General features: G+C 43.2%; 1 long non-coding RNA gene across 1 annotated transcript in view; it reads left to right on the top strand.

The window, feature by feature from the left end:
* LOC144267754 (uncharacterized) overlaps positions 1 to 17,299 on the top strand; it is a 99,734-nt gene that overhangs the window by 30,622 nt on the left and 51,813 nt on the right. The window contains exon 4 of the long non-coding RNA XR_013346659.1: positions 316 to 489. This is a non-coding gene — a long non-coding RNA (uncharacterized LOC144267754). The remainder of the gene's footprint in view (positions 1 to 315; positions 490 to 17,299) is intronic.

The following is a 17,299-nucleotide window of genomic DNA, read 5'->3' as shown; positions in this document are numbered from 1 at the left end:
GTATACAAACCACACACTGGGCAATAAAGGGTTAAGGAGCTCTCTGGGCTCAGCCAGCCCCACCACACCTGTGAGAGGTGCACAAACTGGAGGAGTTAAAAAGGAGCAGACCAGCTCAATTGGGGGCAGACCAGGGAAGAGAAAGGACCTCTACCTTATAGCTCCTGGAGAAGGCAGGATGTCTTCCCTCGAAGGGCTGAGGGAAGGGAGGACCCTGCTTCTGTTTATACGTGGAGAAAGAGGAATCTCCCACTCTCTCATACTAACCTAGTTGTTTTGATTCCCTGTGTTTTGTTTATGGGCTACCCCTTGAAGGAGAGAGACTGGGAACTGACCTGGCAGGAGGGCCGAGGCACAAGAGGAGGCAGCCACTGCTTCAAGAGGGAGAGAACTATCACCATCCTCACCTGCAAAGAGGTGCCAGGTGGTGAACAGCCACCCTTCACAGCCTCCTGTGATAGACTACAAACTTTGGACAACAGGAAGGAGGTAGGAAGTGGCCCAGGGAGGGCAGCCTTAAGGAGCTCCTGGGTGTCAGACTGTTGTCACCCACATGGGGCCCTGGCCCAGAGCCTGGTGAGATAGGAGAGCCCGGGCTCCCCTACCAAAACCCCGCTCTCCATGTTGAAGTGCCTGATCCCTGACCACTAGACAACACTCCCCGTTAGTAAAGACCATCACAGTGTGTTTATAAGATCACAGCCTATGCTATTCCTTTTCCTATTATCCCGGGGGGGAGGGGAGCAGAACTAGTTTTTGAATTATTTTATATAAATAACGGAAAACTAGAACCTTTGTGTCCTGCACCTGTTCTCTTGTACATGGCACTCCAGCTTGGCTAAGGAATTCAGTAAGTGTATTTACTACACACAGAACTTGGCCTATCAGAGCAGATCATTGGTCTGTGCAACAAAATATTTAATCCTCTTCCAAGTTAGTGAGAGTTCAGTCATTGTTACAGGTACAACATTACTGGCATGTGTGCCACAGCTGGCAAACCATTTATCCTTCATTAATACTACACATGGCATCAGGCGATTACTATTGAACTGGAAATACAGGGGGCGACAGGCACTCATTTTTGCATTTTCAGGAGCTAATGAATGCCATTCGTTTCCAAAGCAGGGGAGTAGTAAGTCTTTCCAGCTGCTATTGTTTTCTAGGAAAACAATGGCATCTGCTTACCATTCACCATGCAAATGTCCTTGTGGTGTTTAACAGACCATAAATGTTACTCTGTAATCTTGCACAGTAGTGTACATCGATATGTATGTACTCTAACCATTTAAAAGGGATCTTTTATTACACATTTCTAAATAGCCATTTTTTTCCAATCTACTCTTCTTTTGCTTGTCATCTTGTCTATAGCAGCGGTATCTTTATTGCCAGCTGAGCTACGACACTGATCTCTAAGTTCTTCTCAGCAGCAGTCAGTCATATATCTAATTCCAGCAAAGTAGCCAGCTCAGTAGTTTCTCTCCTGCCTCTTGTTTCTTTCTGTCTTGGCATCACTTCAAAGGAGCCTTGGTCCACCTGAAATTTTAAGATGATCAAACTTACAACTTCGATACAGTATCTACTCTAGCCTTCCAGCCACTGGCATCAGAATTCTAACATATAGTCTGAGTATTCAGCGTGTATTTTTTGTGATGCCTAAAGCACATGTGCCATCAAATATCTGTTGATAATACATCTCATGGACAGGTTTTATTACAGTGTTATAAATGTACTATAGGCTAGGGATGCAGTTTTGTTGCAGTGAAGTCAGCAAACCATTATTGTGACAGCAGACAGGGCAATTTTACTAAAGGTGCCTTTTATATTTTGCTTACATATGGTGTCACCACTGAAGATTAATCATACCTCAAGCATTTGCCATACCACTGAATGTATCTGCTACTCTTTTTTTCATTGTAAAATATAAATGAGCAAAATTATTCATCAGCCCAGTGGTCTTGAGAAATACTTATTTTCATTTAGTCTGTCTTAGGCACAGAAACAGTACCAATATGCCCCATTGTCATATCTTGCTTGGGGTGTCCACAATTAAGTGCCCGTGAGTTACCCCTCTCCGCTTCAGCAAATGAGCTTTGCGGCTGCTAAGCTGTGTGTCAGTTCCCTCACACACCAGCTTGTCTGCCTTGCCAGCAAGCTCTTCAGGACTTTGAATGTCCAACACTCACTTGGCAGGTATCAGTGAGTGAACCCCAGTTCCTGAGTACCCCAGAGATATGTCATCTGCAATGTCTAGCCCCCCTCACTGGACACTCAGAGAAATGATTAAGTTCACTGCTTTCAAAGAGACAGAGTACACACCAATCTGTTAGCATAGCAGAGGACTCATCCACCAGTTTAATACACAGCACTGAGGTGATTCTGTAATAAAAGTATAAATTTATTAATAAAGAACAGAGATTTTAAGTGATATTGACCAAGAAAAAAAGAGACAAGTATGGTTACAAACAAAACTCACTTAATTGCTGCAAGTTACCATCTTTGTCTAAGCAGGTTTCTCAAGTCTCCAGCAACTCTTGCTGGCCAGGCCAAAAGGATCTAGCTTTTCATAGGCTCAAAGCAGGGCCAGCTCCAGGCACGAGCTTTCCAAGCAGGTGCTTGGGGTGGCATTTAAAATGGGGCGGTAGTCCCTGTCCTGCAGCGACAATTCATCGGCAGCTCCTCTGCTCTTCCCTCTGCGGCGGCAATTCGGCGGCAAAATTGGTAGAGCTGCCCCTGGCTCAAAGGGGGCTGTACTATATCGTCCCCTAGATGAAGGATAACTAACATGCATTTTTTTTCTCTCCTTTTGTTACCTAAAGTCTATTGTCTTTGTTTTAAGCCCCAGAAGGGCTTACTGGGGTGAAGTTTCAGTCTCCTGGCATGACTGTTAAACTGTCTTCTCCCCCACTTGTTTAGCTTGATGGCTTTGTTTACCGTGTATGTAAATGTACTGCCATTATTCTCTGCCTATAAGCAAGCAATCCGGACAGGTAAATTCACATTCCTTTGTCTAGGGCAGGCTGGATTCATGCTCTGCCTCCCAAACACATTTTAAGAACATATTTCCAGCACACATCTATATCTTTTTGCACACAACCGGTACATACATCACACAATGAATTTCAGAACCAGCATGTCATCAGTTTATATAAGATTCCTAACATGACACCTATGCGATATATATTCTGACAACAATGTGTTGAGGCAATGACTGTGACAGGACTGATGTGAGTTACAGTATGGGGGGAGATCCCTCTGCCAGTTAGCATTGATTGAAATTATGCCTTTATGGTTTATTGATTTCCAAAGATAAATCAATTGCATTAAAAGATCAGAACTTCTAAAAGGTCATAATCAGACATGCCAAACCCGTGCAAAAAATGCAGAAATTGGGCTTGTTTTTGGCTAAATTGGATTGTGAGTTGCTTGTTGGCTAGTTTCTGGCTTATAACTTGTTGCTTGTTGTGGCTTGTTGCTTGTGGTGTTTTTTTTTTTTTTTTTTTATCAGCTTCCAGCAAGCATGGGCAAGGGGGGGGAGGCAATGGGCAATCAGGGCCAAGGTAGAGGGAGAGTCAGGGGTGCACAGCGGGCCCACTACAATCCCAGACTCCATACCGGGGAATCTAGTCACATAAAGTGTTGGGGTTCTTAGGGATTGGCTTGTTTTGAAACGGGATTAGCTTGACTTTTGTCTTAGAGTGAAAGTCGGGGTGCTTATTTACCATGTGAAAGTTGGCAACTGTGGTCATAATGTGTTTCAAACAGTTTTTAAAATGTGGGTTTTACAGAGTTAAATAAAATTATCCATGTTCTTTGTTTTCTTTCTTTTCTCAGTTCATTTTCATGGTTAAAATTCAAGTTTTTCCTCTAATCCAATAATATTAATAACACTGGACTTCTCAGCAGGCAAAGTAGAAATTAAAGGGCAGTGTATTTAGAACCAATAAAAAGAAATGTTCTTTTCACAGCATATTGTCACTCTCTGGGATTTACTTATGCAGAAGATTGATACAAATACTTTGGCTAGAATTAAAAGAAAAACTTTGGCTGGATCATTTTATGTCCATTAATAACATCTGTTGTTATGCAAGCTCCAGACAGTTATATATGGGCAATCAAATACAGTACTTCAGGATAGACAAGACTTCACAATTAGCTGGAGACATTATGAGAGGGCACGGTTTATGCCTTTCTCTGAAGTATCAGAGAAGCAGCACACTGGGTTAGATGACAGACCGCTGGTTTGATCTTTGATGGCCACTCCTCTATTGTGCTATAGTGCAAAAGTTTGAGGAATTAGTAACTTCGTGCTTGAGTGAAGAATTTCCAGGAACATTTGTACATGTTTTGGGTAACATTTTCAAAAGCACCTATATGACATAGGAGATTTAATTTCATTTTTATTTGTGACTTACATCCAGCTTCTTAAAAGTAGTTAGGGACCTAACTCCCATTGTGGGAGTTAGTCACCTAAGTACCTTTGAGGATCTAAGCCTTGGGAGCCTAAATCTCATTGAAAGTCAATGGGACTGAGGTTCCTAAGTGACTTGGCTGCTTCTGAAAACTTCACTCTTTCTTTTAAAGTTAATTTAGAAAAGTCCAAGTACCTACAGTGAATATGCCCCTGAGCATATGTGACAGGTTGCAAGGCTCTAAGACCTGCATAGTAATGGTGGCCTGTTGGTGACTCGTCCTAGCAGGTGAGTCTCATTAGCTCAGAGAAAAAGCATTAATTCAGAGAAGCAAATAAATTAAATTAATAAAGCAAAAGCATTAATTCAGAGAAGGTGGACAGTCTGAGAGGCAAGAGGTGAGACAGAAGGTCTTGCAGGAAAAAGCCCTAGAACAGCTGGTTCAGGAGAAAACTTGCATTAAGGTTGGTTTGTTGTTTTTAACACTAAACAGCATATACTAAACAGTGCAAAGACTTGGGTGTGGATTCCACCAAATAGACTAAAGGATAATCAGATCAGTCATTCAGACTCTCCAACATATGGGTGTGGCTAAAGCGATTCTGTCCAAGGGTTTTCCTATAGGTAGCTTTTGGAATTAGTAATTCTTCTAGATGTGTTGCCCAGGTTCAATGCACTTCAGATGTGTATGCACCCAGTGCACTAGTGACAGAGATTTTTCCCTTAGCAGTACCTGTCAGGGGAGCACATGTGCCCTCTGCTGCCTCATATTGCTGCGTGATTGTACAAAGGGCAGAGCTATCTTCAACCTCCTTCCATTCCTTCTTCCCACCCATGATGGTAGTTGAAGCGTACTAAATTGCTACTGCAAGTGTTCCCCTTTTCCTTAGTCTTTTCTATTGTGTATGTATTTGGTACTCATTACTAGTTAATAGTCTTAGTGTGGTGTTTTACTAATAGGTTTCCTTGTTTACTAGTATACTTAGTGTACACTTTATGGTTCCTGCCTGTTCTGGGTACTGATGCCTTGTGCTGAGGCATGCCTCAGTCCCTGGGCTTCAGACGTTCTGATGGATGCAAGAAGCTGATGCCAGTCAGCAACCCACACTCTGGGTGCCTGAGGTGCCTTGGAGAAACTAACATCAAAAACTGGTGCCAAATCTGCAGGGACTTTAAACCAAGAACTAAAAAGGACAGGCAGGTCAGACTAAAGTGATGGTTCTCAACCCAGGGTACGTGTACCCCTGGGGGTACTCAGAGGTTTTCCAGGGGGTACCTCAACTCATCTAGATATTTGCCTAGTTTTGCAACAGGCTACGTAAAAAGCGATATTGAAGTCAGTACAAATTAAAATTTCATACAGACAATGACTTGTGTATACTATATAACATTTCAGTGTATAGAAGTACAATATTTATATTCCAATTGATTTATAATTCTATGGTAAAAACTTAAAAAATGGTTCACTTGCTCATAACAGTGTGCTGTGACACTTTCGTATTTTTATGTCTGATTTTGTAAGCAAGTAGTTTTTAAGTGAGATGAAACTTGAGGTACACAAGACAAATCAGACTCCTGAAAGGGGTACAGTCGTCTGGAAAGGCTGAGAACCACTGGACTAAAGCACCTTCTTATGGAGGCAACCCTGTGTCCGTTCTTGGAGCCTTTCTATTCTGGGTGGGTATCAAGCACCTCTATGACATGGAGACACTCCTCCTGACATGGCATAGTCTCAATGCTGATCTCCTTCTCCGATACGGAAGATTGCATTGCGGGGCCTGTCATCCAGGAGATCACGGTTGCCAATATTGATGTCCAGCAAACAACCTGGGAAGGAGGGTAGAGTGTGCTCGGTGCCAAGGCACTCCACAGTGCAGATAGCACCTGAGGTGGGATCATCGACTCCAATGCCGGTACCAGTGCCATTGAGCTAAATCTCTCAGGGAACATCCAATTTGTTCTCACTGCATTCCTGAGGAAATCTGGAGTTTGAGTGTTTCCCTACCTGGACAACTGCCTGGTGAGAGGACAATCGAAGAGCCAGGTGCTATCCAGGGTGGCCAAGATTCAGTTAATCTTTGGCACACTGGGATTGCTGATCAATGTGGAGAAATCAATTCTCTTACCAGTTTGGAAAACAGAGTTTAGGAGTGGCCTTGCATTCCAGGGAAGCAAAAGCATTCCTCCCGCAAACCAGATTCCAGACAATGCTGGCCATTTCATTAGACCTGAAGGCCCATCCTACCACAACAGCATGGAATTGCCTCAGCCTTCTGTGGCATGTGGCCTCGTGCTTACGTGGTTTGGCATGCCAGGCTGCAGTGCTGGCTGAGCTCAGTGTACTCCCCAATTTGTCATCCACTGGACATATTAGTTTGAGTGCCCACAGAAGTCTTAACCTCTTAGGACTGGTGGATGGACTCAACCAACATATGTGTGGGAGTTCTTTTTATTCCCCCATAATCTACTTTGATTCTAGTTACAGATGCTTCTGCCCTGGGTTGAAGATCTCTGGTCTCAGCAGGAGTTAGCTCTCCATATAAATGTAAGAGTGGAGAGCCATTCATCTAGCTTGTCAAGCTCCCCTCCCCTCCCCGACCCCCCACTCAGTCAATGGAAAAAATTGCTAGTTCTCTCAGACAACACAGTGGCAGTGTAACGGACAAGGAGAGGCCTGATCAACACTTCTATGCCAAGAGGCAATACTGCTTTGGGAGTTTTGCATCACCAACGCAATCCACCTCCAATCCTCCCACCTTCTGGGTGTCCAGAACAGACTGACTGACTGAGCCGATCTTTCACTAGTCACCACGAGTGGTATCTCTACCCAGCTATAATCAGATACATTTTCCAAGTTTGGGGCGCTCCCCAAATAGACCTGTTTGTGACCTGACACAACAGGAAGTTTAATCAATTTTGTTCTCAAGCAAGATACAATCCAGGGTCTCTGACAGATGTTTCATCTTTCCAGGGCAACAGGAATCTCATGTATGTAAATCCTCCAGTTCCACTTCTACACAGCGTGATGTTAAAAATCAAACCAGACTATGCTCACATGATACTCATAGCACTGGCATGGCATCATTCATTTTCCATACTGCTGTTCCTGTCAACCAGGGCTCCATTGACACTGTCTCCAGATCCAGACCTGATCTCACAAGACGATGGTCACCTCCTGCATCCTTACCCTGATGGCCTTCATCTTACAGCCTAGGTGCTCTATGGTTAACACCTCAGAAGGAGATATGCTGAATTTATTCAGGATCATTGAGTGTGCAAAATGTCCTCTTCAATAACAGAAAAATCTACTAGGTACACTTACCTCCTGAAGTGGAAGATTCTCCTTCTGGTCTCAGCAAAAAAGAGTTTCTCCACTCAGCACTCCAATACAAGATGTGCTGGACTATTTGTTATACCTAAACCAGCAAGGTCTTGCTAATAGTTCCATCAGAGTGCACATAGATGCTCTCTGCTTCCCACTCTCCAACTGATATTTGCTCTCTTTTCTCCAATCCCATGTCACTCAGGTTTTGAGGGGTCTGGACCAGTTATATTCCCAAATAGAGGATCCTATTTCTCCTTGGGACTTAGACTTGGTGTTGGCAAAGCTAATGGATCCATGCTTTGAACCAATGCCTACCTGTCTTGCTTCATTTTTCAATGAAAATAGCCTTTTTTGGTGGCAATTAGCTCTTCAAAGGCGAGTAGAAGATTTAGAGCCATAGTACCTGACCTACAGTATACATTTTTCTACAAGGACAAGGTATACCTATAACCTCATCGAAAATTTCTCATCAAGATGGTTTCTCACTTCCACATCAATCAGGCAAAATACTTAGCAACTCTCATCCCCAAGCCTTAAGTGAATAAGGATGAGGAGAAACTCCATGCATTGGATGTTGGGGGAGCATTAATATTTTATTTGGATCCGACTAAACTGTTTGTGGCAGTTGTGGATGGGATGAAGGCCTTCCTGTCTCATCCCAAAGAATCTTGTAATGGATTTCCTTCCGTATACGTTTGGTCATGTTGGAGCACAAACAGGATGCTAGCACATTCAATGAGCTCAAATGCAGCCTTTCTAGCTCAAGTGCCTATGCTGAACATTAGTAGAGCTGTAACTTGGTCTTCAGTTTGCTTCTCATTATGCTATCTCTCAACAGTTTACAGATAGTGCCAGATTTGTGTGTGGTCCGTCAATCATTATTCAGGTAGGCTCCGACCCCACCTCTAGATCAAACTGCTTGTGAGTCACCAGAAGTGGAATGGAAATATGCAATCTCTTGAAAAAGAAAAAAGTTACTGACCTGTTCTTTAACTGTTGTTCTTTGAGGGGTGTTGCACATGTCCATTCCATACCCCACTCTCCTTTGCCTCTATATTGGAGTCTGTCTGGTAAGACAGAACTGAGGGAGTAGGGCCCCCTTTACACCATTGTGCAGCAGCATGAGGAAACAGAGGATGCATGCACCACCCCAACGGGTGCCTCTAAGGGAAATATCTCCAATGCTGGGTGCTCTCAAACCTGAAGTGGAATGAACATGTGCAGTAGGCCTTGAAGAACCACAGTTACAGAACAGGGTAGTAGCTGTCTTTCCTTGTGGAGGACTCCAAATGAACTGGTTTCACTCTTGTTTTTTTGAGGAAGAAATTGTTCAAAGTGCTATATGTCCCTTCTGAGATTGGTGGGATGTTTCAATGCTGGGTAATGGAAAATCGTCTTGTGTCTCAGCCTGGCATAATCCTACTAAAAACTGTTTATCAAAATATGTTCCTGGAAAAAAAAGTATAAATCAGATTGTCCTTCCAGTACCTATGAGTAAGTGTCTGTCAGAGAAGTGTAGCTCTGACTTAATTAAATGGATGACTTAATTAACTCTTGTTTTTCTCACATTCAGTTAAACTACTATAATAGAGCAGTTAGTTGAATATGTTTGTTTTGGATTGTTTAAATACTTATGCAGGGTAATATTTGAGATGTATCTTGTTCTTCTTAAGCACCGTCTCTGTCAGGAGCTTTTACAGTTTCAGTCAGCCGTGTGAACTCAAGTATTAAAGTGACTCCTGGTTTTAAGGCAATGAAATAAAACCTTCCATTTAACCCTTATGTGTAATAAAATTAAAAGCTTGTTAATATGCTCTAATAGATTTTGAGGTCTTGGTACTGAGGTTGTTTTTTAAGTATGATAATAAATAGAGTAAGTTTTGCAGGAATATGTCATTTTGACAAAAATGTCTATAATAAGTCTAAATGAATTGTTTCAGCTTTCTTGTTTCATTTTGACAAGGTACCTTTTGACTCTATTTTGATTCCATTCTGACTCCTATGTTCTATTAATTTTAATATAATAAAATAGCAAATATTTTATTTAAATATTACACATATATTATAAGTCAGAATGGAATTAATCAAAACAATAAAGTCAAAATGAACCAGTTTTACCTTATCAAAATAATATAATTCAGTGATCCTGAATCAATCACCCTCTCCCCCCCACACACACACATTTTTCATGGTAAATTTCAGCTTTCTGTTCTGAGTCAGAAAGAATTTTCTTTCTAAAATGCTGAAATTTCCCACAGTACAGAAATTCTGGTTCTGGAATAGCTCTAATAATAACCCTCTGTATTGCAATTCCCCTCCACCCCAAGTAGTACAGCCTGATGCTAGACTTCATTGCAATTTTGAGCTGGTTTGGTATCTTCCAGGAAGAATGGAACTAAAGCCACTACAACCTGTTCACCACTATATTGGTTAGTGACCAACAAATATTGACTCCTCGGCAATGGCCTGACCCAACACTCACTGAAGACTCAGTGGGAGTCTTTCCATTGACTTAGATGGGCATTAGATTGGGCCCGAGGGAGCCACTCTTAGTGATAAAAATGGTAGTCCAGCAAGAGGAAAACTAGAATCAGTATCATCCTGGTTTATTGGCGCCATAATTATGCCTATTACAATTTTCTCTGAGCTAACCCACTTCCATCACCAATGCTGGCTGTCATAGCCTGTATGTCTGGATGATGAAACTCTCACCACAGTTATGGTCCCCAGTGGTTTCTAGATGCATTGGAGATAGGCATGTCATCTAAGTAACTTGGATAGATTAGTCGGATTGAGAGTGGACCATTTTGGAGCCAGTGCATCGATGGTGTTGGCTTCTGTGCATGGTCAAAATGATGTATCAGTTCCTTGTCCTTGCTGGTATCTACCAATCTTGACTTCAATAGTGTCCATGATCCTTTGGTGCTGAACAGCTTTTCATGGTCCTCATGATGTCTAGAGGCAGGGAGAGCCCATTTGCAATGGTCAGTCCAAGACCTGAGCTGGACTGTAATATTCTCTGTCACCATCTGTAGTGGTACAGGTGGTCCACTCCAGCAGGGGGTGGGGCAGAAGCAGCCAGGGAGGCTGTGGAAACCTGCAGCTAATTAGGGCGAGGCTTGTTAGGAGCCAGACAGGAGGCAGCTGCTGGGGCAGCCCGGATATAAGGAGCTGCCTAGCAGAGCAGAGGGAAGTCTCTCTCTGAGAAGCAAGGGAGGAGGACTGGTGCACAGGGATAGCACCTGAGATAGAGCAGTGCTGGGCAGGCTCAGTGAAGCGGAGGGTGAGCTCTGGCCTGTTACCTGCTAGGCTGCAGGCCCCTGCCAGAAAGGGCCAAGAAGGTGCAAGGGCCAAGGGGAAGTGGCCCAGGGATGATAGACAGACAAGGGGAGAGAAGGAAGGCAGAGAGGCTGCAGCTAGAGGGTCCCTGGGTCCAGACCGAGAGTAGCGGGCGGGCCTGGGTTCACCCTGTCCCCCTTGCACTGCACCTGGCCATGGAGGAGCATGGCCAATACAGACTGCAACTTGCCCCTGAAGTGAGGGGCTAGACTTTGGGTTGTGGTTGGCCCCTGCAGCGGGTGCAAGCCAAAGGACTGCCGTGACCCCCGGAAGGGGGGTGATAAAGAAGTAGTGGGCACTGCCAGAGGGCAGTGTCCTGAAGAGGACACCGCTGAGTGGGGGAGCAATGCAGGTCCGAAACAGCAGTGTAGCGCAGACAACAGGCAAGACACCACCCACAGAAGGCGCTCTGGAACTGGATGGAGCTAGTTCCCGGAGCAACCAGCAGTGGTGAGACCATGCTGTTACACCATCTCACCAGAGGATCAGGTCTAAGGTGTAGCTGGCAGTTTGGTTTGGACTGGAAATAACCTCAGAGCATCCTAGCATGGAGAGAGGAACTTAATTCCAGGACTTTTGCCTCCAAGGCCTTGTTAATGGGGATCTTGAAGTCTTCCAGGATAATGAGTCAGGAGTTTGTACCCACCAGTGGATGAGTCAGCTCCTCTAGGAAATCTTTGGCCTTTAGGGATCTGTAGATAAGTGGAATATCTGTGATGCTTGGGCTCTGGTTTCCATGTTGAATGGCAAAATTCAAAGGATTTTGTATTTCTTGGGGTGCTGTGTTCAGATGAGAAAATGTGTATTTCTAATGTGCTCACCTCTGAGGTAATTACTGCCGAGGAGTCATTATGCTCAATTCAATCTGCAGCAAGTCTTATGCCCGCCCACCTGGGGGAAAATATATTTTCCCTCCAAATTCTGTTCTGCTCTTGTGCTGTGTATTTCCATTATATTTTACTTTGAAAGTAGCTGAATTGGAAATTATACTTTCTGCATAGAGAAACTTTTGAATATCACTCTTTCAATGAGGTAACTTATTTGTTAAGGAAGAAGAAAAAATTTGCTGTCTTTTTTTCTTTGTCTACAGCCCAGTCTGTTCCCTGTTCGGTTGTAAAAGCTTTTGAATAGTACATAACAAATTAAAACCTTTTATGCCTAACCCTGCATGACACATTGAAACAATTTCTTTTAAAAGGAAATGGAAGAGAAACCAAAGCAAATATGAATTCCCAGTCCTTGCTCCTTTTATTTTTTTTAAATCAAATATGCAGAAGGAAGTAACAAAGAAAAGCTGTATATTTGCATTAGTACTATGTTAGGCATGCTGGCTAAAGAGAGATCTCCTTAGCCAGTATGTCTAATGTTGTATTAATGCACCACAACAGAACAATATCAGAAGAGGAGTAACGCTCAAAAAGGTTTTTTGAGGTAATGCAGGCAAGTGATGTCCACAGAAACCATTGCCAACCAAGCTGTTAAATCCTTTCCTTCAGTGGAGCTACAGTTTAAGAAGGTAAATGTGACAGTGTCTCATTGTCTTCAATGTTAATGAAAATGTCCCATGTAACGCATGAGTTGCAATGCGTTGTATTGGGTGATACACTCAAGGGGCCAAATTCAAAGCTACCTGTGTACGGGGAGGTAAGTTATCCATCAGTAAGTTGGTGCAAATGAGTCATATTGATTCCAGTGGAGTTCCATTCACTTATACCAAGGCTCAGTTTGGTCTAAAGAATGTATGTTGGTAATTGGAGGACTGCTTTATCATACACCTTCCTACTTCATTCTCCCTATTTGCTTTCTCATCGTGCAAGTTTCACAATTTGCGTCACTTTAAATTTGACTTAAGGAGCCTTTGTATGCTAGTGGAAAGATCCCTTTTTGTTTTATAGTTCAGTAACTCCTAGCACATAGAGATCCAGATCCCCGGCTGTGAACAAGCAGCTGTGGAGATTACTTTAAGCCACCTTTACATCTAGTCCACCTTTTGTGATTTTGGGCCATCCTGTCAACAAGCTAGTCTCAGGTGTGAATTAGAGCAGCCTCAGGGCTTCTTTATTTTATACTGACTGCCAATGGCCGTAATGAGCTGACCTGACAACTGGAGCTCAGTGACATAAAAGGATGCCCCTGGTTGCTCCTTTTCCATAGCTATGGTAGCTCCTAAGCCACCTACTCAGAGAGAATTCTCAAGTGGCTAATCAAGCTAGCTTTCAGAGCAGCACAAAGCATCCTTATTGGCCAAGGCTTTGTATATGGCAAAAATATGTGGAAAAAAAGAAAGGCAGCCAGGTGCAATGGTCAAATTGAAAAACTGCTTTAGCAAAAAGTGTCTTTCCCCATATTAATAAAAATGCTAGCTTGGTATTCTCTTTGGTGAGGAGATTGCTCTGTGTAACACTTCTCAAGCTGTCCTTCCCCATTTTTTTTCTCAAACAAGCATTTATTTTTCACTTAAGCAATTGACATTAATGTTTACCAAACATTGGTTGATTGCTCCAAGTATTTCTTGAACTGATTATTTCTCTGAGTCCATGAATACTCAGACGGGCTAGTATCTCTTATGGCTCTTGACCTCATAATACCAGGAAAGCCAATGAAAGCCAGTGCATAGGCTTGACGCCACTACAATAGGCCACGTTGGGGCACGAGAAGAAGAAAGTCAGTATTGGGGAGTGATGTGATGCCCACGTCACCTTGAAGTGAATGGGATAGTTTAGACTGCAACAAAACACTCCATTCAGATAATAAATAGTGTTTGGCACACAGAAAAATAGTGAAGAGAGCTGTAAAGGCCGAGCAAGCAGCAGATACAATTCAGACTTGGGGAAGAGCAAAGTAGGCTGTAAGAACCAAGGGAACTGTGGAGAGGATGGGACATGTGCCAGAGAAATTTCAGTCTCCTGTGAGGTGTCCTGGAGGCTATAGCAATAATATATAGGAGTATGTTGCAACCGTCTTCCTGAAAAGCATTTTATATTGTGAACATGTCTAAACAGATAAGGACCTCGACAGGGAGACAGATAAATGAATGCACCTGTAAAATTATGTGCATAAAATCTTATGTGGCCCACACTGCTGTGGTCTCTGACCACCAGGTATTTTATATGTATGTACATACATATAGTGAATGTACCCTACTCTGTGACCCTTACAGCAGGATTGAAAGATTAGGCCGTTATTTTTATTCACATTATTATAGAGCCTGATTCTCCACTGTCTGAAGTGGCTGTTTGCACACATGCACAGTATGTACACAGTGGGTGTAAAATGCTATCATTCTTCTTTGCATTCACTGTGCCAGGGGTGCAAATAATGACAGAAAGTGTGAGGCAATGGAGAATCAGGTCCCTACAGTACAGGCTTGGTCCTGCACAAGCAGGTGGACTGATGACATATTGGCATAGAGTGAAAAGTGATGAGTCAAAACGGGAATCTGATCCGGCAATAAAAGACCCTGCGGTGTGGCCACCAAGCTACTTGAGCCAAAGAAGGCAGTGTGTAGCTGTGTACCTTATTTACATGTGGAAAATCATGCTCATACCTATGTTGCTTCAAACACACCCATTGGGTGGCCATTCTCCACCCTTTTTCACCCTTCTCTCTTGAGAGTAAGGAAGTTGGTATTCAAAAATCTAGATACTTACTTCCACCCAGGCGGAGTACTGTACTCCTTGTGCTCCACCATGCCTACTGGGTACAACTCTATGCGCCCTGCCACGCTCTAGGCAAGAATATGCAAGAAGAAGGCCCACATGTTAACTCTGACAAGACCATATTCAGCTTGCCTTAGTTAAATATTTCCCTTTACCTGAAGAACTCCTCATGCCTGCATTATCATTGCTGACTTTATTTTCAGTGTTTAAAGAGAATGGGTAGCCTACATAATAAAGACGCCTCTTTCTTATACCCTAATCTTGATTAGCATAGTGAACACTTCTAAGATCAGACATGCCAAACCTGTGAAAAATTGCAGAAATTGGGCTTGTTTTTGGCTTAATTGGCTTGTGAGTTGCTTGTTGGTTGGTTTTTGGCTTGTAGCTTGTTGCTTCTTTTTTTTGATCGGCTCTCAGCAAGCAGGGGCAAGGGCAGGAGAGAGTCAGGGGTGCACAGTGGGCCCACCACAGTCCCAGACTGCATGCTGAGGGGATCTTGTCACATAGAGTGTGGTGATTCTTAGGCATTGGCTTGTTTTGAAATAGGATTAGTTTGATTTTTGGCCTGTTGTGAAAATCGGGGTGCTTATTTACTGCATGAAAGTTGGCAACTGTGTCTAAGACCTCAGCTGTAATACATGCTTTAGTTTCTCATAAGAAAATCATCACGTGACTGCGTATTAAGGCACTAGGTGATGATGATGAATATTAAAATCTCCAGAAAGGAGGATTAAAGGCTCTGAAAATTGTGGTTGGAGGAGTCAGAAAGAAGATGCTGAGGAAGTCCTGAGACACAACAGGAGAACTGAGAAATACAGGCCCAAGGGTCATGAAGATCCTGAGAAACACATTGGTGGGAGGCTTCTGGGTCTGACAAACAGAAGGCCTAAGGTAAATAGCACAGGAGCTGAGAGACTCTGGCTTCAGCTTCTGAGACGGGCATGGGGGAATAAAGAACACAATAAAGATGGGTCTGTCCTGAGGAGCTGAGATACTTTGGCTGAGGTAGCAGGAAGATCATGGTATAGGCAGATGAGTGACAGGAGCTGAACAAAATTATTAGAAGATCTGAGGCATAACAGATGAGCTGGGAAACAGATAGGGCTAGCTCAGGCGGGGGGGACGGGGGAAGGGGCAGGGTATTTGAAAAAGGCAGGCAGCAAAAGGGTTACAAGGAGGAGGATGGATCAGTGTGAAACAGGCAGGAGAACTCAACTGAGAAATGACCTACCCTGCTACTTTCTGAATGCTGGCTAGGAAAGCTATGTTAACCCTGAAGAGTCTGGAAAACCACAATTTCTTTGGTTTGTTGGATTGTAGGAATTAAAGTTTGAGATGTGGAGGCGCAAACGGGCAGTGCAGCCTGTACATTTTAATAAGCACTGTCAGAGCTAATCCACCTCTGTTTTGATGTGGAGTAATTAAAATAGATAAAGAAAGTTCTTGGCTCTGTCCTTTCTCATACTAGAATAGAGGTTTCATGTCACAGTGTAAAGCAGCTGTTGCCATGAGATTATTAAAGAAGCCTGCTTTATATTTCCATAGAAAATTCCTCTTTCTGCAGAGTCAATTCATTCTCGTATGGCTCATTTACACTTCAGACACACACACATTCCAGCTAAGGATGACATTAATGATGATAGTTTGGATGCAGCGATAGGACTGAAATCCATTCCTTCAAACCACTTCAAACCACTCTTCTAATTCAATTCATAATACAGTGCTGTGAGACTATGGCCATGGTAAAAACAATTGTTGAGAGAAGATTTCTATGGCACAGAAATTGATGACATGCCATATCAGTCATAAAACTGCCATGTGCCTGGTATACTTGATTTAATTACCCCTTTGATCCAAGGCAAAATGTGGCCTTTCATATCCCAGTCTCCAGGCAACCCAACTGAAGTCCACGTGCATACCTTCAGAAGGAAGGGGAGGATGAAATATGGTTTCCCAAGGGTGTAGGTTTGGGCGGGGAGGTTGCCACTCCATTTCTCCCTTCTTTCCATTCTTCTGCTGACCTAACCCCTCAGATCAATTTCTCTTCTTGCCAGTCACAGCAGTAGGAAGGGAAATTGTGGAGAACAATGCGGAATGTGTACACAGTGTTATCAGTGGGAAGCGAAGTGATATGTGTTGGTTCAATACATTGCTTCCTACTCTCTTGTGGACAGCACTGATGCCATGTGAGGGATTCAATAGTACTGGGACCAGCTGGCAGAAAATCAGGAGAGATGCCTGTCAAGGGTTTTGGGGGAATCTGGGGTCATCTAGGTTAGCCATCCCCAGTTCCTATCCTTGTTCACACAAGTGGCTCCAGGCCAGCTAAAAATGCCCACTCATCCTCCAAAGCATTTTAAAGTGCTTGGGAGGAGGTTTTTGTCACTCACAAAGTGTGGGTGAGTTAATAGCCTTGCAGAATCTGGCTTTGAGAGTCTACAGGAACTACAGGTCAGAGCCTTGTCTCATCCAAACTTTTCAAAAAGTGTAAATAGCATGTCTTCTCACAGTTAATTTCTAACAGCTAAATGGTTATACTAGCTCAGGGAAAAGCAGCAAAATTGCTG

This window comes from Eretmochelys imbricata, chromosome 7, assembly GCF_965152235.1.
Source record: "Eretmochelys imbricata isolate rEreImb1 chromosome 7, rEreImb1.hap1, whole genome shotgun sequence".
Taxonomy (NCBI): Eukaryota; Metazoa; Chordata; order Testudines; family Cheloniidae; genus Eretmochelys; species Eretmochelys imbricata.
This window is presented reverse-complemented; position numbering and strand designations above follow the sequence as displayed.